Source organism: Schistocerca piceifrons, unplaced genomic scaffold (assembly GCF_021461385.2).
Source record: "Schistocerca piceifrons isolate TAMUIC-IGC-003096 unplaced genomic scaffold, iqSchPice1.1 HiC_scaffold_1682, whole genome shotgun sequence".
NCBI lineage: Eukaryota > Metazoa > Arthropoda > Insecta > Orthoptera > Acrididae > Schistocerca > Schistocerca piceifrons.
Window position 1 is genome coordinate 1171785 of NW_025727548.1, and position 24629 is coordinate 1196413.

Consider the following 24629-nt stretch of genomic DNA (forward strand, 5'->3'; position numbering starts at 1 on the left):
ACGCCAGAGTCCTCTGGATTCGTTGGCTGCTTGTACAGTGTGTAAATATCTACAGCCACCGAGAAAACATTCACGTCGAGCATCTGTTCGCATGTTCGGTAGTAGATGTAGTTGGAAGTCTTTTAATTTGCTTTGATTGAGCTTCCGGTGCACTATGAGGGCCACCGACGATGGTGTGCTGGCGGAGTTCGACAAGGACAGGAAGTGTAATTGATTAGTTAGTCGATAAGGAACCATCTCAGCACTGGATTGAATTTATTTAGAGATATCACGGCAGTCAGTGTCGAATGATATGCCGGGGTGGATGGTGGAGCCATTTTTGGGTCGGCAGCATACAAATCGCCGTAAGCTCCTTCCTAGTGTTTCTTGCCACGTTTGTTGAAGTTAATACAGAAAGTTGCTTGCTACACAAATCTTTTCCCGTCAAATAAGCGGACAAGCAAGAAGGGAAGAAGAAAGATTCAGGCTTAAACTCGCGACATTGCATTATTTACGGAGCACAAAGTCGGTTAGAATCAAAATGTGGAAGGAAATCGGCAGTGTCCTTTTAAAAGTAATCACGTCGGTACTTGCTTTTATCGATTCTGAGAAATCGCAAGGCAATAAGGATGTCTCTAGGCGTAACAAAGAGATGGTGCTGATGTCAAACAAATTATTTGTTGTGATGGTAATAATACAATTAGGTGTCAAGCTTCCATCGGATTCTTTTTAGTTTGTACAGCTTTCTAAATTAGACTCCATTTATGTGTTTAATCATATGGATAAATTAGAATACTGTGCCGTGGCAAGATTATTCTCTATCAGCTGAGGAACTGTACTGCCAACACACAAGTTTCCCGGTACTTACATTTGTTTGTTAACGTTGCCGGTTTCCCACTGCTCAAACAGTCAGTAATATATATTTCGCAAAGCTATAATTCAATGTTTGAAGAAAAATCCGAAACCAGTGCGGTTCGCAGCGACGTCTCCATTTCGGAATAACTGATGGCATATTGACATCTTTCAGCTAAGGTAATAATTCTATATTCCGGCTGGTTTATTGCTGATGGCTTCCATTTAGTGGCAGATGAAGTCTTGCAAGGAGACGAATCCGTCATTACGCCTGTTCAGAAATGGGTAGCCGAATTAATATGGGGACGTATATCGCCTTACAGTGGTCCAAGTGAAAGGTGTCCACAAACTGCAACGATGCACGAAATCCGTGAACGGCTACAACACATGAAGTAAATTGTGAGCAGTAGGTGACACCGAGTTCAAAAGTTTCCCTGTGGTAGACTACTCCCATTCTGGGTCAGACTTCCTCACAGTAATCGTGAACTTTTCTTTGGAATGTGCAATTTATTGTTATAATCTCTCACAGTTTTCCCATGTTTTCTTTTTTTTTTAATCCTTCATCTGTAATTTTTCTAACAACATACTGTAAAGCTTGCGCCTCCGTAGCTCAATGGTCAGTGTGTCTGGCTGCAACGCGGAGTACCCGTGCTTGATTCCTGGCACTGCCACGGATTTGTTCCTTGAAAGCTACTGGGTTCACTTAGCCTTGTAATGCCAATTGAGGAACTACTTGAATGACATGTTCAGGCTCCAAAGTCAAGAAAGTTGATCACGACAATGATATCGGTGTGTCGACCCCATGCTCCTCAATACCCCATCCACATGATGCTATTGGCAGGAGATGGCACGGTGGCCGGTGGCCGGTCCATCCCGACTGGCCCTTGTGGAACAAACCGCGGAACTTTGCTTTTTGCTGTTCTGTTAAGTACGGCCTCACCCGTTCTATGACTACGTACTTTTAACTCACTTGGTCACATGCGTAAAATAAAAATACGTAAAAAATATGGATGTAACTTAAAGAGCACAATAAGTTCTACAAGAATATTTAAATATAAAATGCTTTTTTATTCCAGTCTCTGATCACAATATCAATTCTTTAGACGGTGACCGGTTTCAGTCCGTAATGACCATACTCAGAACTTTTTTACACAATGTCCTAAAGTGATACTGCCATATTGGCATATTTACATATGCTAAATCTTCCTGCAAGGTGAATCCCGTGTTTGTTAACCGGTGACCAAATTTAAAATTTAAACGCGAAAAGCTGTGTTTCAATAATGTTCATACACATTTAAGAAGACTTCAACCAAATTCGGGAAATGAATGGGTAGGAGTTACAGAGTGGATTCCCCTAATATTTTTCGTAGTTGATGTCCAATGTATCTACATAACATGCACTAAAGTAATTATCAGATATTTGCCTATTAAACAGGGAGGTCCATCGATCGTGACCGGGCCAAATATCTCACGAAATAAGCGTCAAACGAAAAAAAACTACAAAGAACGAAACTTCTTCTAGCTTGAAGGGGGAAACAAGATGGCGCTGCCATAGGTCAAACGGATATCAACTGCGTTTTTTAAAATTAGGAACCCCAATATTTTATTACGTATTCGTGTAGTACGTAAAGAAATATGAATGTTTCAGTTGGACCACTTTTTTCGTTTTGTGATAGATGGCGCTTTAATACTCATAAACATATGGCTCAAAATTTTAGACTAACAATTGGTAACAGGTAGGTTTGTTTAAATTAAAATGCAGAACGTAGGTACGTTTGAACATTTTATTTCGGTTGTTCCAATGCGATACATGTACCTTTGTGAACTTATCATTTCTGAGAATGCATGCTATTTCAGCGTGATCACCTGTAAATACCACACTAATGCAATAAATGCTCAAAATGACGTCCTTCAACATCAATGCGGTTGGCAATAAGTGTAACGACATTCAACAGCGAGTAGTTCGCCTTAGGTAATGTTCGCACGTGCATTGACATTGCGCTGACGCATCTTGTCAGGCGTTGTCGGTGGATCACAATAGCAAATATAATTCAACTTTCCCCACCGAAGGGAATCCGGGGACGTCAGATCCGGTGAAGTTGCGGGCCATTCTTCGACTACCAATCCACCTGTCATGAAAAATTCTACTCAATACCGCTTCAACCGCACGCGAGGTATGTGCCGAGCATCGATCATGTTGGAAGTACATCGCCATTCTGTCATGCAGCGAAACATCTTGTAGTAACATCGGTAGATCATTACGTAGGAAATCAGCATACATTGCACCATTTAGATTGCTATCGATAAAATGGGGGCCAATTATCCTTTCTCCCATAATGCTGCACCATACATTAACCCGCCAAGGTCGCTGATGTTCCACTTGTCGCAGCCATCTTGGATTTTCCGTTGCCCAATATTGCGTATTATAACGGTTTACGTTACCGCTGTTGGTGAATGACGCTTCGTCGCTAAATAGAACGCGTGCAAAAAATCTGTCATCGTCTCGTAATTTCTCTTGTGCCCATTGGTAGAACTGTACACGACGTTCAAAGTCGTCGCCATGCAATTCCTGGTGCATAGAAATATGGTACAGGTGTAATCGAAGTTGATGTAGCATTCTCAACACCGACGTTTGTGAGATTCCCGATTCTCGCGCAATTTGTCTGCTACTGATGTGCAGATCAGCCGCGACAGCAGTTAAAACACCTACTTGGGCGTCATCATTTGTTGCAGGTCGTGGTTGACGTTTCACATGTGGCTGAACACTTCCTGTTTCCTTAAATAACGTAACTATCCGGCGAGCGGTCCGGACACTTGGATGATGTCGTCCAGGATACCGAGCAGCATACATAGCATACGCCTGTTGGGAATTTTGATCACAATAGACATACATCAACACGATATCGACCTTTTCCGCAATTGGTAAACGGTCCATTTTAACACGGGTAATGTATCACGAAGCAAATACCGTCCGCACTGGCGGAATGTTATGTGATATCCGGTACTTATAAGTTTGTGACTATTACAGCGCCATCTATCACAAAGCGAAAAAAGTGGTCGAACTAAAACATTCCTATTTCTTTAGGTACTACACGAATATGTAATAAAAATAGCGGTTCCCATTAAAAAAAAAATACAATTGATATCCGATTGACGTATGGCAGCGCCATCTAGCGGGCCAAGCATAGCGCCATCTGGTTCCCCCTTAAAGGTAGACGCGTTTCGTTCTTTGTAATTTTTTCGTTCGACGCTTATTTCGTGAGATATTTGGCCGGTCACTATCAATGGTTTCTCTGAATGTACTTCGCAGTATAAGGTTTTTACAACATTAAGTGCTTTAAATATGACAAGAACGAAAATATCGGTTGATACTAGTGATCAATGAGCTACAAGCTAATTCTTATTCGTTGGCTCCAGCAATTCACAAATAATGTAATAAATACGTGTAGACATATGGAGGTTTGAGTCTGGCCGTGAGCCAGAAGTATCACGCATGTGAAGCCGTAATTTCACACCACAAATCGAACCGAACTGTAAACTTTGAGTGAAAGCTGATGAGTCGGCATCAAAAAATGCATTGTCGATTTCACATGCTGGAAAGGATATGCAGCATATTTTGCTGTGCAAAACTGTTTCGTATACCGATTAACCGGAATAAGAGTAGAATAACTAAAGAACTGTACGAAAAGTATCTGGGCGAAGCAGGTACATAATTACGCTAGAAGAGGACTGAAAATACCTAAGATGTAGTTATCAGTTAAATGAAAGTCTATTTTGCAACGAGAAATTTAGGACATTGGGCCTACATCATCAAGTTTAATCCGGCTCTGCCATCTGCCTATTCCAAAATAACATGAAATTTTGTCTATTATTGTTCTGAAACGAAGGAGACCACGTTAGTAAAGTGGGAGAAAACGCCTTGACCTCAAAAGTAAAAAAAAAAAAAAAAAAATAAGTGCCTAACAGACGTAAACAGTCTTTCATAGGCGGGCGTAGAAAATTTAACTATCGCTTCGCAACACTCTTTGAGCAAGGAATTACGCTCCAGAATATCAGAGGTCGTTTTACCTCAAAGGAACACAAAATGCCGCGATTTAGAATTTTACCTATGCTAAAATTATTAATGATCGGACTTATGGCGTGTGACTGTGGTATGCAGTGTTACATGAAACTTACCTGATACGTACAGTGACAAATCCTTCAAGCAGATGCGTCCGAGTACTATTTGAGAACAACATGAAAGAGACAGTGAGGTGAAGAAAGTAGCCTCCAACATCAATCTTATGACCACAAAAAGATGATTTGACGTATTGTCGAACAGATGTGCAGAACTATAGATCTATATCTTTAACGTCGATCAGTTGTAGAATTTTGGAACACGTATTATGTTCGAGTATAATGACATTTCTGGAGACTAGAAATCTACTCTGTAGGAATCAGCATGGGTTTCGAAAAAGACGATCGTGTGAAACCCAGCTCGCGCTATTCGTCCACGAGACTCAGAGGGCCATAGACATGGGTTCCCACGTAGATGCCGTGTTTCTTGACTTCCGCAAGGCGTTCGATACAGTTCCCCACAGTCGTTTAATGAACAAAGTAAGAGCATATGGACTATCAGACCAATCGTGTGATTGGATTGTTCATAGATAACAGAACGCAGCATGTCATTCTCAATGGAGAGAAGTCTTCCGAAGTAAGAGTGATTTCAGGTGTGCCGCAGGGGAGTGTCGTAGGACCGTTGCTGTTCACAATATACATATGTGACCCTGTGGATGACATCGGAAGTTCGCTGAGGCTTTTTGTGGATGATGCTGCGGTATATCGGGAGGTTGTAACAATGGAAAATTGTACTGAAATGCAGGAGGAACTGCAGTGAATTGACGCATGGTGCAGGGAATGGCAATTCATCTCGATGTAGACAAGTGTAATGTGCTGCGAATACATAGAAAGATAGATCCCTTATTTGGCTACAAAATAGCAGGTCAGCAACTGGAAGCAGTTAATTCCATAAATTATCTGGGAGTACGCGTGAGGAGTGATTTAAAATGGAATGATCATATAAAGTTGATCGCCGGTAAAGCAGATGCCAGCCTGATATTTATTGGAAGAATCCTAAGAAAATGCAATTCGAAAACAGAGGAAGTAGGTTACAGTACGCTTGTTCGTCCACTGCTTGAATACTGCTCACCAGTGTGGATCCGTACCAGATAAGGTTGATAGAAGAGATAGAGAAGATCCAACGGAGAGCAGCGCGCTTTTTTACAGGACTATTTGGTAATCGCGAAAGCGTTACGGAGATGATAGATAAACTCAAGTGGAAGACTCTGCAGGAGAGACGTTCAGTAGCTCGGTACGGGCGTTTGGTGAAGTTTCGAGAACATACCTTCACCGAGGAGTCAAGCAGTATATTGCTTCCTCCTACGTATATCCCGCGAAGAGACCATGAGGATAAAATCAGAGAGATTAGAGCCCACACAGAGGCATACCGACAATCCTTCTTTCCATGAACGATACGAGACTGGAATAGAAGGCAGAACCGATAGAGGTACTCAAGGTACCCTCCGCCACACACCGTCAGGTGGCTTGCAGAGTATGGATGTAGATGTAGACTTATTCTTACCTGTCAAAGATCTGTCGTGGATCGGACAGCGTTGGAACGAGCGTGAAAGATCCTCCTGAGATATTTGTTGGCCGCCATCGAGTTCCCCACCTGTCTGTACTGAAGTATCAACAAGGAGAGTTTGCGACAGTTGGTACCAGAAGCACCGTGGACGTCCGACTGCAGCAGGAACATCGCTGCACGTAAACCAACACCGCTGCCCGCTAGAATCACCGCCGTGGAGCGGCAGCTACACCAGGACACGCGCTTAAGTAACCGTGCACCAGCACAAGTCATCAGACGCAAGTCCTAAGTCAGTCCGACTCTTGCTAGGGAGTTTCTGCTGAACTTCCGTCGTGATTCAAGTCCTCTAGTCATCGAATAATACGGAAACAGTGACCGATAGATAGACACTGGTTACTCTTGAGAAGAAACAGCACAGTGAATAGTCTTCAGCAAAAACAGCACAGTGAATAGAATTATAGTGTAATGGACAAAAAATGGTTCAAATGGCTCTTAGCACTATGGACTTAACATCTGAGGTCATCAGTCCCCTAGAACTTAGACCTACTTAAACCTAACTAACCTAAGGACATCACACACATCCACGCCTGAGGCAGGATTCGAACCTGCGACCGTAGCGGTCGCGCGGTTCTGGACTATAGCGCCTAGAACCGCTCGGCCACTCTGGCCGGCCTAATGGATACGGACAGCCTGCTTGGAGATGAAGTTCAGTACTGTTAGTTTGGAATTGTTCTCCGACCAGTACTTCAAGACAGAAGAGAAGCTTTTTCTGACTTTACTTCAGAGAACAATGCTTAGATGTGTTAATGGAACTGCAGTCAGAGCAGGACAGATGGGCTAAATCTGCATTCTACAGTTGCTGTAACCTGCGTTACTAAAGTTGAGTAATATATTTTACTATTCAGTATTCTGTGCTACTTTCATTGTGTGCGTGTGCTGTCCTAGAACACACGCATCCGTCCTACTAGGACATTAGTATCAAACTTTACCAGCGGCAGCGAGATTTTCATCGTAGTGGACTCCACAGTCCACAACATACTGAGGCTCCACCTCCTTACGCTTAAGAACTGTGAACGTTTCAGAATACTTTTGCGAAATATTTACCATAGAGCCACTGCGCCTCTAGAAAGTTGATGGTACGTCCCATTAGACGCAACTTAGATTATAATATGCAACGTCATCTACTTTTAAGCATCCAATCCGCAGAGTGCAGCGAACTACCATTCCGCGCCACTTACGACGGATGTGAAGAGAGTAAAGCGCTCCGTAATACAGCCATAATGCAACTCAACGCAGTTAGAGACATTAAAACGTATTCCATGAATTGCCTCTGTAAGTGTCTCTCTAGTAAATTTAACGAAGTGAATGGCATTGTAAGTTCCGACAACGTAATTTCAGGAAGAAAATAAAACTGATGAGAATTTTCTACTCGTCATTCGCGTAGCACTAGCTTTACAAACGCTGAGAGTCGCATGTAGCGCCCTCCATCTACATAGCTGACTCACATCCACCAAAACGCTGTTAATACCAGGTGTACAAAACCGTGATCAAAGGTATTTTATCAAAAGATACAACAAAAAATTAAGCAGAAATCTTACCTGCAAGAACATGAAGCGTCAGTTATATAGGTATGGTGTCTGTTCTTTCGCACATGCATGTATGAAAGATCACACACACAACTACAGGGTGTTTCAAAAATGACCGGTATATTTGAAACGGCAATAAAAACTAAACGAGCAGCGATAGAAATACACCTTTTGTTGCAATATGCTTGGGACAACAGTACATTTTCAGGCAGACAAACTTTCGAAATTACAGTAGTTACAATTTTCAACAACAGATGGCGCTGCGGTCTGGGAAACTCTATAGTACGATATTTTCCACATATCCACCATGCGTAGCAACAATATGGCGTAGTCTCTGAATGAAATTACCCGAAACCTTTGACAACGTGTCTGGCGGAATGGCTTCACATGCAGATGAGATGTACTGCTTCAGCTGTTCAATTGTTTCTGGATTCTGGCGGTACACCTGGTCTTTCAAATGTCCCCACAGAAAGAAGTCACAGGGGTTCATGTCTGGCGAATAGGGAGGCCAATCCATGCCGCCTCCTGTATGTTTCGGAAAGCCCAAAGCAATCACACGATCATCGAAATATTCATTCAGGAAATTAAAGACGTCGGCCGTGCGATGTGGCCGGGCACCATCTTGCATAAACCACGAGGTGTTCGCAGTGTCGTCTAAGGCAGTTTGTACCGCCACAAATTCACGAAGAATGTCCAGATAGCGTGATGCAGTAATCGTTTCGGATCTGAAAAATGGGCCAATGATTCCTTTGGAAGAAATGGCGGCCCAGACCAGTACTTTTTGAGGATGCAGGGACGATGGGACTGCAACATGGGGCTTTTCAGTTCCCCATATGCGCCAGTTCTGTTTATTGACGAAGCCGTCCAGGTAAAAATAAGCGTCAGTAAACCAAATGCTGCCCACATGCATATCGCCGTCATCAATCCTGTGCACTATATCGTTAGCGAATGTCTCTCGTGCAGCAGTGGTAGCGGCGCTGAGGGGTTGCCGCGTTTGAATTTTGTATGGATAGAGGTGTAAACTATGGCGCAGGAGACGATACGTGGACGTTGGCGTCATTTGGACCGCAGCTGCAACACGGCGAACGGAAACCCGAGGCCACTGTTGGATCACCTGCTGCACTAGCTGCGCGTTGCCCTCTGTGGTTGCCGTACGCGGTCGCCCTACCTTTCCAGTACGTTCATCCGTCACGTTCCCAGTCCGTTGAAATTTTTCAAACAGATCCTTTATTGTATCGCTTTTCGGTCCTTTGGTTTACTCCGTTGAAAACTTCGTCTTGTTGCAACAACACTGTGTTCTAGGCGGTGGAATTCCAACACCAGAAAAATCCTCTGTTCTAAGGAATAAACCATGTTGTCTACAGCACACGTTGTGAACAGCACACGCTTACAGCAGAAAGACGACGTACAGAATGGCGCACCCACAGATTGCGTTGTCTTCTATATCTTTCACATCACTTGCAGCGCCATCTGTTGTTGAAAATTGTAACTACTGTAATTTCGAAAGTTTGTTCGCCTGAAAATGTACTGTTTTCCCAAGCATATTGCAACAAACGTTGTATTTCTATCGCTGCTCGATTAGTTTTTATTGCCGTTTCAAATATACCGGTCATTTTTGAAACACCCTGTACATAGTGTATGGGTCCGACGGTGTATCGATCGATCTCTTTGTGCAGCTGCAGAATAATATTCGACCTCTCCCGGGAATAGCGTAGAGCTACTGTCCTGCAGTGTGCGGCATATCGAGCTTTGAGTCGGACACGAGACGTTCTCGGATAGCCGAAACGATTCAGGTGAGCGCTTGTGGAAATTTGGAAATTTGTGGTAAGCTCCTATGCGACCAAAGTGCTAAGGTCATCGGTCCCTAGGCTTACACACTACCTAATCTAACTTAAACTAACTTAGGCTAGGGACAACACACACACCGATGCACCGATGCCCGAGGGAGGACTCGAACCTCCGACGGGGGTAACCGCGCGAACCATGGCAAGGCGCCCTAAACCGCACGGCTACACAGCGCGGCTGAGAGCTTGTGTAAAGCGGGAGATACGGGTTCGGCTCCTGGTCCGGGTTAAATTTTTGTCTGTCGCCTCTGAGTTATTTCTAGTGCAGCAAAGGTCGACAATTTCTTTCGTCACATATAAAGCGTCAGCTGTTATTGTTGGACTCCTATTTACGCTACATGTAAAGTGAGCTATATATATACTCTTTCTTGCGACTACCATCTTTCCGTGGTCAGTTTTTATAGTATGCACTCAGTTTTGATAAGGTAACCAACTAAAGAATGATAAGAGGCAGACAGAACCTAATTCACCGTAATTTGTTCTACGTCAACATTCGTAACTCTTTCTTCACATTTCTTATTCCTCTAAACAGTTCCTAGCAGAGGTACAGTGATTCTCATTTCTGAGGTATTTTTTAAGTTTTGGTTATACTGTCCCGAATACGTATTTTAAATAATTGCTCTTCTTGCAGTATCTGAAGAGACACGTTTTGAAAAATGAAAGTATTCCATAAGTACACTGATTTAATTTTATTTCTTTAACGTTCGTGTTCGCTGTCTTTCTGTAGCATTGTCCCATTATCAAGGAGTCAAGTATAAAAGTAGTACATGAAGTCTGTGTCACTTCATAAAAAACCAATCTGCATAAATTAGATTGCAAAATAATTACACTGCCCCTAGTGTATGTAATAGACGTTTAATTCTCTACGAAGCATGAAATGTAGATAACTGAAAAACAGGTTAGTAAACTGTGAACAAATACCCTACTTCGTCAAAGTAGTGAAATAGATACCAAACAACTTGAAGATGGTGAGACTGTCAAGGATGAATAATAACTAGAAACTACACAATCTATTTAGATTCATTGTTAAGAGCAGAATTTATCTCATGAACATCACTTTGGGGTGTGTGTGTGTGTGTGTGTGTGTGTGTGTGTGTGTGTGTGTGTGTGTGTGTGTGTGTAAGATCATATATCCATGCTGAATCATGATCAACACATCACTAGATATAATATTGTGCCGTATAATACATTTGCAATACGGTATTTATGCGAACAACACTGCCAAACATTGGAAGCAATGCAAAAGACTCACTGGATCATACAAATTGAAGGGGAGGCTACTCCAGATTAGTGAACACGTAAATGGTTCAAAGTCGCACTTTCGCTAACGTAAGTGAAACGATCCACATGTGGATAGTTTGCGGCACTAAATACGCATTTGTATTCTGTAGCCAACTGTACAGTGCAGGAATTAGAGTTCTTCGTAACAACATTCGCGTGTTCTGTACTAAGCGCCTTAATCTCTCTCTCGTGGCCATTATGTGCGAGGTGTAATACGGTGGCAGCGGTATGGTCCGCGCATCCTTCGTCGAATACGGGTTCTCTAAATCCACCCTACAGAGTTTCACAAGACTGACAGTTCTGTTACTTTCCACGTGCACAACCAAACAATTTGTCAAACTTTACTATATTTGTTTAATATTTGAGCGTGTTGTATACTGTTTGACGCGCTTGTCAAACATAGAGCGCATTTGATACGTCTGAGAGAAAATTTGATTTATGGCAGATTAGAAGAATGCGGATGTTGTTTATGTTGATGTTTACCGAAAAAGCGTTTCATTACAATTTATGTAACTGTATGACGAATCTCCACAACACTGGAAACTACGACCAGGGAAACAAGAAAAGTAGTACTGGGAGTTACCAATATGGTACACGTGTCCCGACTTGTCCAGCCACATTCACCCCAAGAAAAAAACAAGAAAGTACCACAAAGGAATTAAGGGGTTATCTGAGTGGGACTAAAATCAGGCCGGCCGCGGAGGCCGAGCGGTTCTAGGTGCTTCAGCCCGGAACCGCGCGACTGCTACGTTCGCAGGTTTGAATCCTGCCTCGGGCATGGATGTGCGTGATGTCCTCAGGTTAGTTAGGTTTAAGTAGTTCTAAGTCTAGGGGACTGATGACCTCAGATGTTAAGTCCCATAGTGTTCAGAGCCATTTGAACCATTTTTGAACTAAAATCAGTAGATGTGATGTACAATTACAGCTAACAAATGATCACGACGTCAGAAAAATTAGATGATTTATTCAAGAGAAACAGCTTCAAAAATTGACCAAGTCAGTAACATGTTGATCCACCTATGGCCATTATGCAAGCAGGCATTCGGCTAGAAATTGCTTGACAGAATTGTTGGATGTCCACCTGAGACACATCGTGCCATATTGTGTCCAACTGGCGCGTTTGATCGTCAAAATCCCGGGGTGTTGGAGGGTCCTGCCCACAATTCTCCAAACGCTCTCAATTGTTGAGATATCCAGCGATGTCGCTGGCCAAGATACGGTTTGGCAAGCATGAAGACAAGTAGTAGGAATCCTCGCTGTGTGCTGACGGGCATTAACTTCATTAACTTGCTTAAATGTAGGGCCGGGGTCGTTTGCCATGAAGGCAACGAAACAGGTCGTACAATATCGTCAACGTATCGCTGTGCTGTAAAGATGCCGCGATGAAACCAAGAGGGTCCTATTATGAAAAGAAATGGCAACACTATCTTCCCTGGTTGTCGGGCCGTCTGGAGGGCAACATTCGGACTGTTATACCCCCACTGTCCGGGCTGTCTCCAGACAGGTTTTCGGCCTGGAATATTATTACTGGAGTAGAACTGTCATCAGTTATGAATCCCACTTCGAACTGAGCCCCGATGACCAGTCAATCGAATGCTCTTATGAGTGAAACTGAGGTGATGCAAGAACTTCATTTAAATATCTTCTCCATGAAGACACACTATGGAAGTATTGTCTACATATATCCAAATTACGGTTAGTTTAAGGGCCTCTGATTCCAACGCTCTCACTCCAATGTCCTCCATGAAAACGGTATCCATTCCCAATGGGCCATTCTACCGGGTCAGACATTTTTGACTTTGAATGGGTATTAGCCAAGTTATCACTGGACACAGGACTAGCTTATTTTCCTGTTGACAAATTACGAGGTGCAACTCCAGGATTTTTTTTACAACTTCCATAATATGTCAAAGTACTTTTTATAATAAGAAACCATTTATAGGTCGTTAGTTGTTTTGGATATTTTGTACAATCCCTTTCTCGTTGTGAAGAGACTCTGATACCTGCTGTGAGCCACTGTTTCTTTAACGACATGTCATTATTAGATTCAATTGCATTTTTAGAAAATCTACTCTAAACACGTCGTATTGCTGCACATCTGTATGCTCGCGGGGCACCTACACGATATTAGATAGTTGTACCAGTTTCTTTGGATCTTCAGTGTATAAAGTGCATGTATACTAACAGATTCCATTAACTTGTTTATGAACTTTTTCTTTTAACTTATCCTATATTTCAAATATTATTCACGTCTCAAAAGAATAGCTTTCACGAAAATATGAACAGTATAAAAGTTGATCAGTTCCCTGGCATCTAAACCAAAGCCAGGAACTGGTTGACTACAAAGGTATTTGAGCTTTTGAACATAGAAACCAAAATCCACTATGACCTGGTTTATAATACTCTAAACCTTAGAAATTAGACGATGCCTTCAACTACGATCTCCTGCGCAGAGAGATTGCAAGAATTTGTCTACATCGAGACGAGCATCCAAAAAGAAAGCAAGATGTCATGGACCGAGGAGCACAAGGGAAGCCCGCAGCAAGGCTTACAATAGTTATAATAATAATAATAATAATAATAATAATAATAACAATAATAACAATAATAATAATACGTCCAGCAAGTGAAGATCTTACAAAACCTCACCTAAATAAATGGCTGGTTGTTTTGTGCCTTACGAATAGACGACTCAAAGTTTTGTTGCACGTGTAATTTATGAATATTAGTTTGATATGCAATAGAGGGCACTATAGTGATTTAAAGCCTGGGAAATTGCTGTTTCAAGATAATTACAGTCACATTCGCTTCTTATTAAAACAACGGGCCCATTGGTGCATTCCAACAAGATTCTTATGGTGTCTCAGAAGCGTAATGTCCTCATGGATACAAAAACTCAAGTCCGTATATTGTCTTCACTCGCATGTAGCTACTGTGAAATCAAGTAACTACCAATTAACGCCATCTGCTAAGAGTACCTCCATTGTTTCGAAGCTTATTAACGCACTAATCATCAGCAGCGAGAAAACGATGACGTCCTGTAAACGTAGGCATCTTCGTTTTGTGCGTTAAAAAACGGGCTGCTGTTCCCATGCTCATAATTAGTGAGGGAACAGAGATATATTGTCGAGGGCACTTCCAATCTCGCCGAAAGTGCTTCGCGGCTGCAGTGTTTACCAGTGAGGCGAGGGAAGCGTCGTGAGTCAATGCGAAAGGCGGCGCTATATCGCGCAGAGGTCGTTCAACGACCTTGCAGAAGTTAGCCTCGCCGAGACGGGAGAAGGCGGACGCGAGCACGACCCGCAGGCTGTCTTTTTAAACCGCGCCGACCGAGTGGCGTTAGTACGCCAACGCACGAAGGCGCTTGGTCTTCGTCATATACACAAATAATTTCGTATTTCACACCCTCTCACAGCCTCTGTTCTTCTATAAAAGCCGTAAATTTGATACCTAATGGTGAACATACTTTAAATTATCTACAATATCAACTCCGGTCTTCTGACACGACATCTTGAAATCTATTAATAGAGGCCTCGGGCAAAAGCAGTATGAAAATCGTTTGAATTGGTGCCTCAGCAACGCTCATTAATGGAAGTACGGTCACACAGCGTTTCAAACTAAATTAGTGAGTGGATTGTATTAATGACACGATATGCGTGTATTAATTTATCGCATGTTAAAACGTATTGACATGAAATAGTATTAATATAGGTCGCAGACATGAGACAATATTTTTAAATGTGACTTAGTGCGTCTTTCACGCAACAGTTTTAAATGAACTTTCCCCAGTTGCGAGTTAGTCGTAACCAGAGATAACAATATACAATCTGTTACAATCTGTATTTGGCCCAGGAGGTTAGCGTAGTATTTTCACGTAATAGTTTGACCAGTGGTAAAATAATCTATCAGCGTAATCGCTTTCACATCGCAGAAAACGAACGTCATGACCTTTCCGGTCGACAATAACACCCTTCCCCTCTTCGGTGGTGGTGAATCAACTCGTTTACACCGCTCTGACTGTTGTTTTCTCTCTGGAGTATGGTCGTGGACCCATGTTTCACCTGTTGTCGTCGGGGATGCTAGGTTATCTCTGATTCATTGTATGTTACGAGAGTAATTATTTATGAATTTTCTTTTGTTCTGGATTTGTCTACGACGTTCTATAGCTGTAGAAGAATTCAGTTAGCTCCCAAACGATTTCTGTGAATAAATCCAAGATATTTGAAAAGGTAAAATAGTTTTCATCAATAAAACACACTGAGATAATTACCGATAAAGATAGACAGCATTCGGAGAGTTGGAATCCATGAGGAATGATCGTGGGTTTGAGCCTGTCTGTGCTTCGGCTTTACACTGGAAGAATTTTCTCCGTTAAAGTCGTTACACCCACAGGCTGTTGCTAAGCCATGTCTTCGCAATATCCTTTCTTCTAGGAGTGCTAGTTCTGTAAGGTTCGCAGGAGAGCTTCTGTGAAGTTTCGAAGGTAAGAGACTAGATACTGGCAGAAGTAAAGCTGTGAGGAGGGGGCGTGAGTCGTGCTTGGGTTGCTCAGTTGGTAGAGCACTTGCCCGCGAAAGGCAAAGGTCTCGAGTTCGAGTCTCGGTCCCGCACACAGTTTTAATCTGCTAGGAAGCTTCATATCAGCGCACACTCCGCTGCAGAGTGAATATTTCATTCTAAAAATTTTTTCCTTAAGCAGACCAGTGATCATTACTCAGTGGAGACCGCTACGTTGAAGGGTAGTCTACGGCCTGTCTGAAGTGCTCCGCTGAATTCTTTTTCAAGTCCCAGCATAAGAAGAACTAGCATCTCCAGCGGCGTGAAGCGTACAGAATTCTACGGTGACCGTCTTCTCAGTATTTTCTGTTTTACGAGATACCGAGCAGCGTGTACGACAAACACAGAATGTTATCAAGAAATATCTATGTCTCCAATTTCTTTTTTCTCATTTCACCATAGGAACTTTAATAGATCTATACAACAGACTTAAATGAATTGAAATTTAAAAATCTTAGTTAGCCTTTAATGAACGTCAGTGAGTTAAACTTGACAAGAGTAAGAGGTTAGTGAAGGTCGGTAATTCTCAGTATTTCATTTAAACCATATATTTCCTTTACACTATTAAATTGTTATTTTAATTAAGCACTTCTTGGTAGGGAGGACATAGTGTGCTATTTTGGAGGAAGAGTGTTTGGCAGATGTAGAAGTAACTCTAGGCGTGCTGTCTCAGAGAACTGCGATGGGATCCTTACCATCAAAGCCGTACAGCCTTATTACTGGCCACGCAGACAATTTACGACAACAGGTGAAACTTGAGTCCGCGACCACACACCAGAGATAAAACAACAGTCAGAGCAGTGGAAACGAGTTGATTCACAACCACCGGAGAAAGGAAAGGTAATAGTGTCGACCGGAAAGGTCTTTACGTCCGTTGTAAAAGCGATTATGCTGATAGATTATCTTCCCACTGGTCAAACCATTACGTGACAATACTATACTAACCCTCTGGGCCAAATACAGCCTAAGGCGAAAAAAGGCTAGGATTGGCAAGGAAGAAGTCATCTTTCATCAAGACAATGCGCAGCCAAACAAGTGTCGTTGCCGTGGCAAAACTTCCTGAACAAAGGTACCATTTGTTACGAAACTTATTCGGCTGATTTGGCGATTTCAGTCGCACCTCCTTCCCAAGCCCAGAATTTTCCTTGGTGGGCGGTGATTCTCTTCAAACGAGAAACTGACGGCCGAAGTTGACGGGTATTTTGCAGGTATGAAGGAATCTAGTTTTCGATATGAGTTCAAGCCTTGGACCATCGCTGGATCGAGTGTATTACGTTACTCGATGACTATATTCAAAAATAAAAATGTTTCACTAAGGTGAGTCGGTTCCTTCTTTTGCATTAAGAGACAGTTTCGGACTCACTTGTAATAGTAGTGTCAGGCTTTTTGCAATGGGTGCTGTTAACTATAATGAAGTAAGTTATTATCCAAAAAAAGCTGCATAAATGTCACTAGATCGTGATTTCTACATCGTCCAAAGGTTAGTAACACGCTTTAAATGGCGAGTAATGTATAGCTGCGCACTTCACAAAATCAAGTAAAGTGCCACCCTATAATCACAAGGTCACTGAGTCACAACTAAAATCAGTCATCCCATACAAATACCTGGATGTAACAGTTGGCTGGGATGTGAAATGAAATGATAATATCGTCTCAGGACAGGTACAGTGGATTTATTGGTAGGGTGCTGGGGAAAAGCAATCACTCTACAGAGGAGGTATCTTACTAAACACTCGCGCGACCCACTCTCTGAAGTTAACTCTAGTGCGCCGGCGCCGTATCAAACAGAACTAATAGGCGAAACTAAAAGTATCGAAAGATTACAACATCAGAGTGATTAACATACAGTGGCTTGATCATCCATAGTAAACAAATCGCTGATAAACTATGGTGAATTCGCATAACAGATATCAGATGTTTCACTCACAAAGTTATGTAGATGCCCTGTATGATGTGTATAACGTACATTTATACGTTGAATGTGAAATATGTAAAACAATATTCCTTAGCTATTTTTGTGCATCAGACAAAACACTAGGGACAATTCATAATTTTTATCCACCATTTTATTTAATGTTTGAGCGTAGCACAAAGCTCAAGTACAAAGGAACACGGATGGAACTCTGTGCAGCTTCACAAAATGTATTCTCATGCTTCCTTCAGGTCAGCAAACCGAGATACGACTGAAGAAATATGTAAACATAAGAAACATGCAGAGCGTACATGTCCAGCTAGTAGTCAAAATCACCGACGTTGTGCATGCTGGAAACATATAAACACCAATATCAAACCTTTAGTGCTCTGGAGAATCTATTGTTAAATTCTGGTAATACTGAGAACAGGTATTTTGTTTTTTCACTGTTTATAAAATTGTTTTGAAACAAACTGATCTGAAAGCAGGAATGGCGGAGAATAGCCCAAGAGTGGAACTTTAATCAGAGAACACATGAGCTCATATGGATGCAAGCAACTGCGATTTACATATTTACCTTTCTGCACCAGCCATCTTTGCGCTGAACGCTGTCCTCTGCTATAGTGGCTAAAATAACACGAGTTTCATACTATCGGTGAAGTGCCAGTAGTTTGTAGATCGCAGTGCCAACTGCCTATTTAGTGGCTTCCAGACAAATAATAGGTGTTTCCAATGCTGAAGACACAATACGTCTTTTAAGAAACATTCCACGTTCCGTTTCTACCGTCTAAAACATTGTGTTTTATTGCTGTTGACGCTTTTACGTCACTGTTCGCGACGGTATATTATGAATCACTAGTTTTGGAAGCAAACTACAATTTAATGCGAAAAGCGTATGTGATGGCTAGTTGACGTTATTAAAGAGAACCAAACCCATCACATTTGCAAACTTGAGTACTACGTGAACTAACGTTGTGGTCAAAATTGCGCTATGTCAGTCGTTTTTATACACCAGCAGTATATTGGCGTAGAATTTCTTTTAATAATTCGTTGTCAGCAAAACTTTGTTAAAATCATTTTACTACATAGAATATGTTCTCATCAAAAGAAATGTTCATGCTGTTGTATCATTAAATTACAATACACTTATTTAATTTGCCTGCAATCTTTGTACAGACTTATTTAGCATTGGCATTTAAGATAGAAATATACAGAAATATCACATGACGCGAATTGTAATCCATGACAAAATATAGTTACTTCGAATGAAAGAGGTTCCCATTTCTATTACATCACTAACGTTTTGTGGAATATTTGGGCCTATTATCGTAAATTTGAACGTTTGAAGTCACAATCAATCGTTATTCAATAAAGACTGAATGTTACCAGAACACCGTAACTGAAGTTTCGTATAGGGAAGACGTTCCCATCAGACAAAAATTAACTTGGGTGATAACTAACAAAAGCATCTTCATGTACTCGTCGGTCTTGACGCTATAAATGCAAATACATGATAACCTCATGTATCTGCTACCATTAACATCCTGGTGAGATCGAGCAGGTGAATACCATGTTCGCACACAATGCATTTTGAACAGTATAATAGTAATTTCATGACATTACAGTGAGCTCTCATTTGATAAGAGTACGCTTAAAATACCGATCACTTACTTCTTCCCTTATATCTTACTGAAAGTGAGACAGTTGTCTAAATTACAGTTAAGTTCAGCAACAGTTAATATGTTACAGGAATGTTATATTACAACCACTTCTAACGTGAGTTTGTGTTTCATGCTGCCATTGCAGTGTATAATGTTGAAAGGCTTTACGTTTAAGATGTCTCCTAACTGCAATCGTTTACAATATATCTCAAACGAACAAAAGTTTCATTATATGTGAAGAACTTCCATCGGCAAACGACGATCTAGGTCACACCATAGTGCTACAGGATTAGTCACATTATTATCGGTGTTATTCGATGTCGATGTCCCGCCGGCTTCGACAATACGCAATATTATTTAAAAAAATCAGCAATGAACTAGGAGCTAATTGGATGAGAGCATAAATGTAAAAAACATGTACCAGTTCAAAACCAAAACAAAGCAGTTAACAGGCATTTTAGTTTCAAGTGCATCCTGGATGTTACGTGCAGCTGATTTTAACGATATTTCGTCTATATATTAATTCCTAAACGTTATGGGTATCTTAAATATTCAGGGTGAAGCAGCAAAATCTTACACAACTTTTTTTCGTGAATAGTTCAAGATATCGGAACAGAGATTACCGTATATGGGAAAACGCAGAGAATCACCTGATTTTGTTTTTCCATGTTTAATCCTCTTAATTCCTGTATCCATGATATACAGAAGAAAGTATTTTTTAATTGGAATGACGTATTTTTCTGACAGCATTCTAAACTTGTTGAAAAGTACTGTAATGATTGTATAAAGCTTCTTAACGTGAGCGTTGAAACGTTACGTGAGTATGTGTGAGGAATGAGCTGAAATTCGCTATTGCGACGTAAATGGGGCTCTTATGCCAGTCTCCGTCATTACATGCAGCAAGGTGATAGCGCTGCTCTTCTAAGATCAATCATTTATTTTCTCTCGGTCCTTCGACATACGACAAATTATTCTAATTTGAGTTATATGATAACGTCCAGCGTATCTGAAGACGTTTAGGAAATCTACTTCATTTGCGTGTAGATGTGTTTCAATGACAGCTCCCGTGAAAACAAACTGCCGAAAGGTTTGACATGACGATGTACCCTGGCCGTGTTTACACCACAATAGCCACCAACGGCCGCTTAGCCTTTCACTTTTATACTTCTCAGATATATAGTGTTAGCACCAATTAACATCCGTTATATCACTGTACTCATCTTTTTGAGAGTTTTCGGAAGTCCTTAAACTTGTATACCGCTATATTAAAGAAAAGACGTAATTGCTTCAGTATCCCGTTTGGCTGTAAAGGAAGGAAAGAAGATAAAGGTTTGAGGTCCCGTCGACATCGAGGTAGTTACAGACGGCCAGGGATGGAATTCAGCGTTGCCATCTCCAGAGGATCCATCGCGACATTTGCCCGGAAGGATGTAGGAAAATGATGGAAAACCTACACGTGAATGGTCGGACGGGGATTTCAACCGTCGTCCTGCCGAATCAAGAGTCCAGCGAGCTAACCAATGTGCCACCTCGCTGGATTAGTTTACACGAGTTAAGTAGATTAAACATGTAAGGAAATCACGCGACCGTTTGTGCGCTATCACATGCTGTAATTCTCATTTCGATATCTTGACCGGTTCATAAAATAAAAAGCGTGCAATTCTTAGACAATTCAATCTGTGTTAATATATTAACACTTAGCGCGCGGCGGACTTAGTATTATGTCACGCCAGTTACGACGGTTTCGTGTTTCGAAAGTATTTTTACGGTTCCTGTAATCATCTGTCAGACCTGCAGGGTATCTAGATGACAGTAGCGTTATTGACATCTTTGTTATCGCTTCTTGTTTCGTAGGCTTTCGGTGACGTTCGATTTCTCTCTGTTCCGTGCATTTTGTGTGCTTTTTGTTACGTTCAAAAGTGTGCAGCGAAGAGGAGAAATGATTTACAATGAACTCGACGAGTCTGTACACGATAAGAACGAAATATTTGGGCATTCACATTAAACGACATCTGAAAAGTGCAGGAATTCTTCACGTTTTTGAAGATGAGTTATCGTATTATTTTCACAGATTCGAAAAGTCGGTGTTGTTGTCAAAGGATATTGTGTTTTGTGTGGTACCTTAGACGTAAACTGGCTGTAAAAGAAATGTATACAGGAAGAGTACGTGTTTGCTTAGATACTTAGAAACGAACTGTTCTCTGCCATTTCTACTATTACTACTAAATTGAAGTTCCGTCGGTGTATTCAAATTTTATTACTACCAACAGCAAAACACGTGTAGTCAAACTAGAAGGTCTAATAACCGTAAAAGTGTTTTGAAACTCCAACTGAATATTTGTACACACGAATTATAACTTAAAATACAGATAGTTTAGCCAGTCCACAGGTAATGGCATCTACCTAAGAGACTAGCACCGTGTTAACAGAAAAGAGGCACTGAGCATTGATTGGGGACAGTTTGTTACTAAATATTGCGTTCAAACAACGATGTGAAGCATGAATCCTAATAAAGATCACGTTTAGTTTTGCACTCGTATTATGATACAATCACACGTCTAGTTGGGTTTCATGAGCAGTAACAATGGCCACGGAAGCCTATGCTCAATGTTTTCAACATTATATTCGAGGCTCATTGCAGGAGATTGTCGCGTTTATTTGGCAGTCCAGTGTAATAGGAGGGCCCCTGATTTGTTTTGTTGTCAACAAGGTAAATATCACGACGCGTGTCTCCACTAGCGGAACACTGTGATGACACGGAGGGGCGTTGTGGTGTGCGGACACAGGACACGGCAGCGAGAGGAAGCGGCGGCCGTACTCACGGGAGCTAGGCGCCGCCGTCGGCTGCTGAAGGGCCGGGCCCTGTGCCTGGCTTGTGGAGGCGCGCGAGCTGTCTGGGAGCCGCGGACCCACTGGCTGGCGGCCGCTCGCAATCCGCGCCAACAGCGGCGTCGCCGGCCGCGCGCATGCGCACCGGGCACCCGTGGCCGCAGCGGCCGAACCCACGCGGGCGGCGGCCGCGTCGCTCTTCTGCCGCCGAGGCGCTGCTCGGCACCTGCTAGCTCCCCGCGAGGAACAGGTGCTGAGCAGCCACCGCGGTGGCCGGTTCGTTGGAGGCGTGGTCCACGTCGAACGAAAGGGTAAACAAACGTGACAGTGGTACTGCACTCAAAGCTGGACCATTCGAGGAGCGAAGCAAAATACGTCAAACTCCATATGGATTTCCCTCCGTCTCTCATACGAGGTGCGATAAAAAATAGAGTGAATAACTTTAATGGAAATAATATAATCTTACATATACACTAATGGCCATTAAATCTGCTACACCACGAAGATGACGTGCTACAGACGCGAAATCTAACCGACAGGAAGAAGATGCTGTGATATGCAAATGATTAGCTTTTCAGAGCATTCACACAAGGTTGGCGTCGGTGGAGACACCTACAACGTGATGACATAAGGAAAGATTCCAACCGATTTCCCATACACAAACAGCAGTTGACCGGCGTTGCCTGGTGAAACGTTGTTGTGATGCCTCCTGTAAGGAGGAGAAATGCGTGCCATCTCATTTCCGACTTTGATAAAGGTCGGATTGCAGCCTATCGCGATTGCGGTTTATAGTATCGCGATATTGCTGCTCGCGTTGGTCGAGATCTACATCTACATCTACATGACTACTCTGCAATTCACATTTAAGTGCTTGGCAGAGGGTTCATCGAACCAGAATCATACTATCTCTCTAGCATTCCACTCCCGAACAGCACGCGGGAAAAACGAACACATAAACCTTTCTGTTAGAGCTCTGATTTCTCTTATTTTATTTTGATGATCATTCCTACCTATGTAGGTTGGGCTCAACAAAATATTTTCGCTTTCGGAAGAGAAAGTTGGTGACTGAAATTTCGTGAATAGATCTCGCTGTGTCGAAAAACGTCTTTGCTTTAATGACTTCTATCTCAACTCGCGTATCATATCTGCCACACACTCTCCCCTATTACGAGATAATACAAAACGAGCTGCCCTTTTTTGCACCCTTTCGATGTCGTCCGTCAACCCCACCTGGTAAGGATCTCACACCGCACAGCAATATTCTAAGAGAGGACGAACTAGTGTAGTGTAAGCTGTCTCTTTAGTGGGCTTGTTGCATCTTCTAAGTGTCCTGCCAATGAAACGCAACCTTTGGCTCGCCTACCCCAGAATATTATCTATGTGGTCTTTCCAACTGACGTTGTTCGTAATTTTAACACCCAGGTACTTAGTTGAATTGACAGCCTTGAGAATTGTACTATTTATCGAGTAATCGAATTCCAACGGATTTCTTTTGGAACTCATGTGGATCACCTCACACTTTTCGTTATTTAGCGTCAACTGCCACTTGCCACACCATATAACAATCTCTTATAAATAGCTCTGCAACTGATACTGGTCTTCGGATGACCTTACTAGACGGTAAATTACAGCATCATCTGCGAACAACCTAAGAGAACTGCTCAGATTGTCACCCAGGTCATTTATATACACTCCTGGAAATGGAAAAAAGAACACATTGACACCGGTGTGTCAGACCCACTATACTTGCTCCGGACACTGCGAGAGGGCTGTACAAGCAATGATCACACGCACGGCACAGCGGACACACCAGGAACCGCGGTGTTGGCCGTCGAATGGCGCTAGCTGCGCAGCATTTGTGCACCGCCGCCGTCAGTGTCAGCCAGTTTGCCGTGGCATACGGAGCTCCATCGCAGTCTTTAACACTGGTAGCATGCCGCGACAGCGTGGACATGAACCGTATGTGCAGTTGACGGACTTTGAGCGAGCGCGTATAGTGGGCATGCGGGAGGCCGGGTGGACGTACCGCCGAATTGCTCAACACGTGGGGCGTGAGGTCTCCACAGTACATCGATGTTGTCGCCAGTGGTCGGCGGAAGGTGCACGTGCCCGTCGACCTGGGACCGGACCGCAGCGACGCACGGATGCACGCCAAGACCGTAGGATCCTACGCAGTGCCGTAGGGGACCGCACCGCCACTTCCCAGAAAATTAGGGACACTGTTGCTCCTGGGGTATCGGCGAGGACTATTCGCAACCGTCTCCATGAAGCTGGGCTACGGTCCCGCACACCGTTAGGCCGTCTTCTGCTCACGCCCCAACATCGCGCAGCCCGCCTCCAGTGGTGTCGCGACAGGCGTGAATGGAGGGACGAATGGAGACGTGTCGTCTTCAGCGATGAGAGTCGCTTCTGCCTTGGTGCCAATGATGGTCGTATGCGTGTTTGGCGCCGTGCAGGTGAGCGCCACAATCAGGACTGCATACGACCGAGGCACACAGGGCCAAC

The 24629-nt window shown here is 42.7% G+C and overlaps 1 long non-coding RNA gene across 1 annotated transcript in view; it reads right to left on the bottom strand.

Moving 5' to 3' along the window:
- Nucleotides 1–22191, bottom strand: part of LOC124735541 — a 524395-nt gene extending 502204 nt beyond the window's left edge. The window contains exon 1 of the long non-coding RNA XR_007009445.1: nt 22118–22191. This is a non-coding gene — a long non-coding RNA (uncharacterized LOC124735541). The remainder of the gene's footprint in view (nt 1–22117) is intronic.
- Between the last annotated feature and the right edge of the window lie 2438 nt (nt 22192–24629).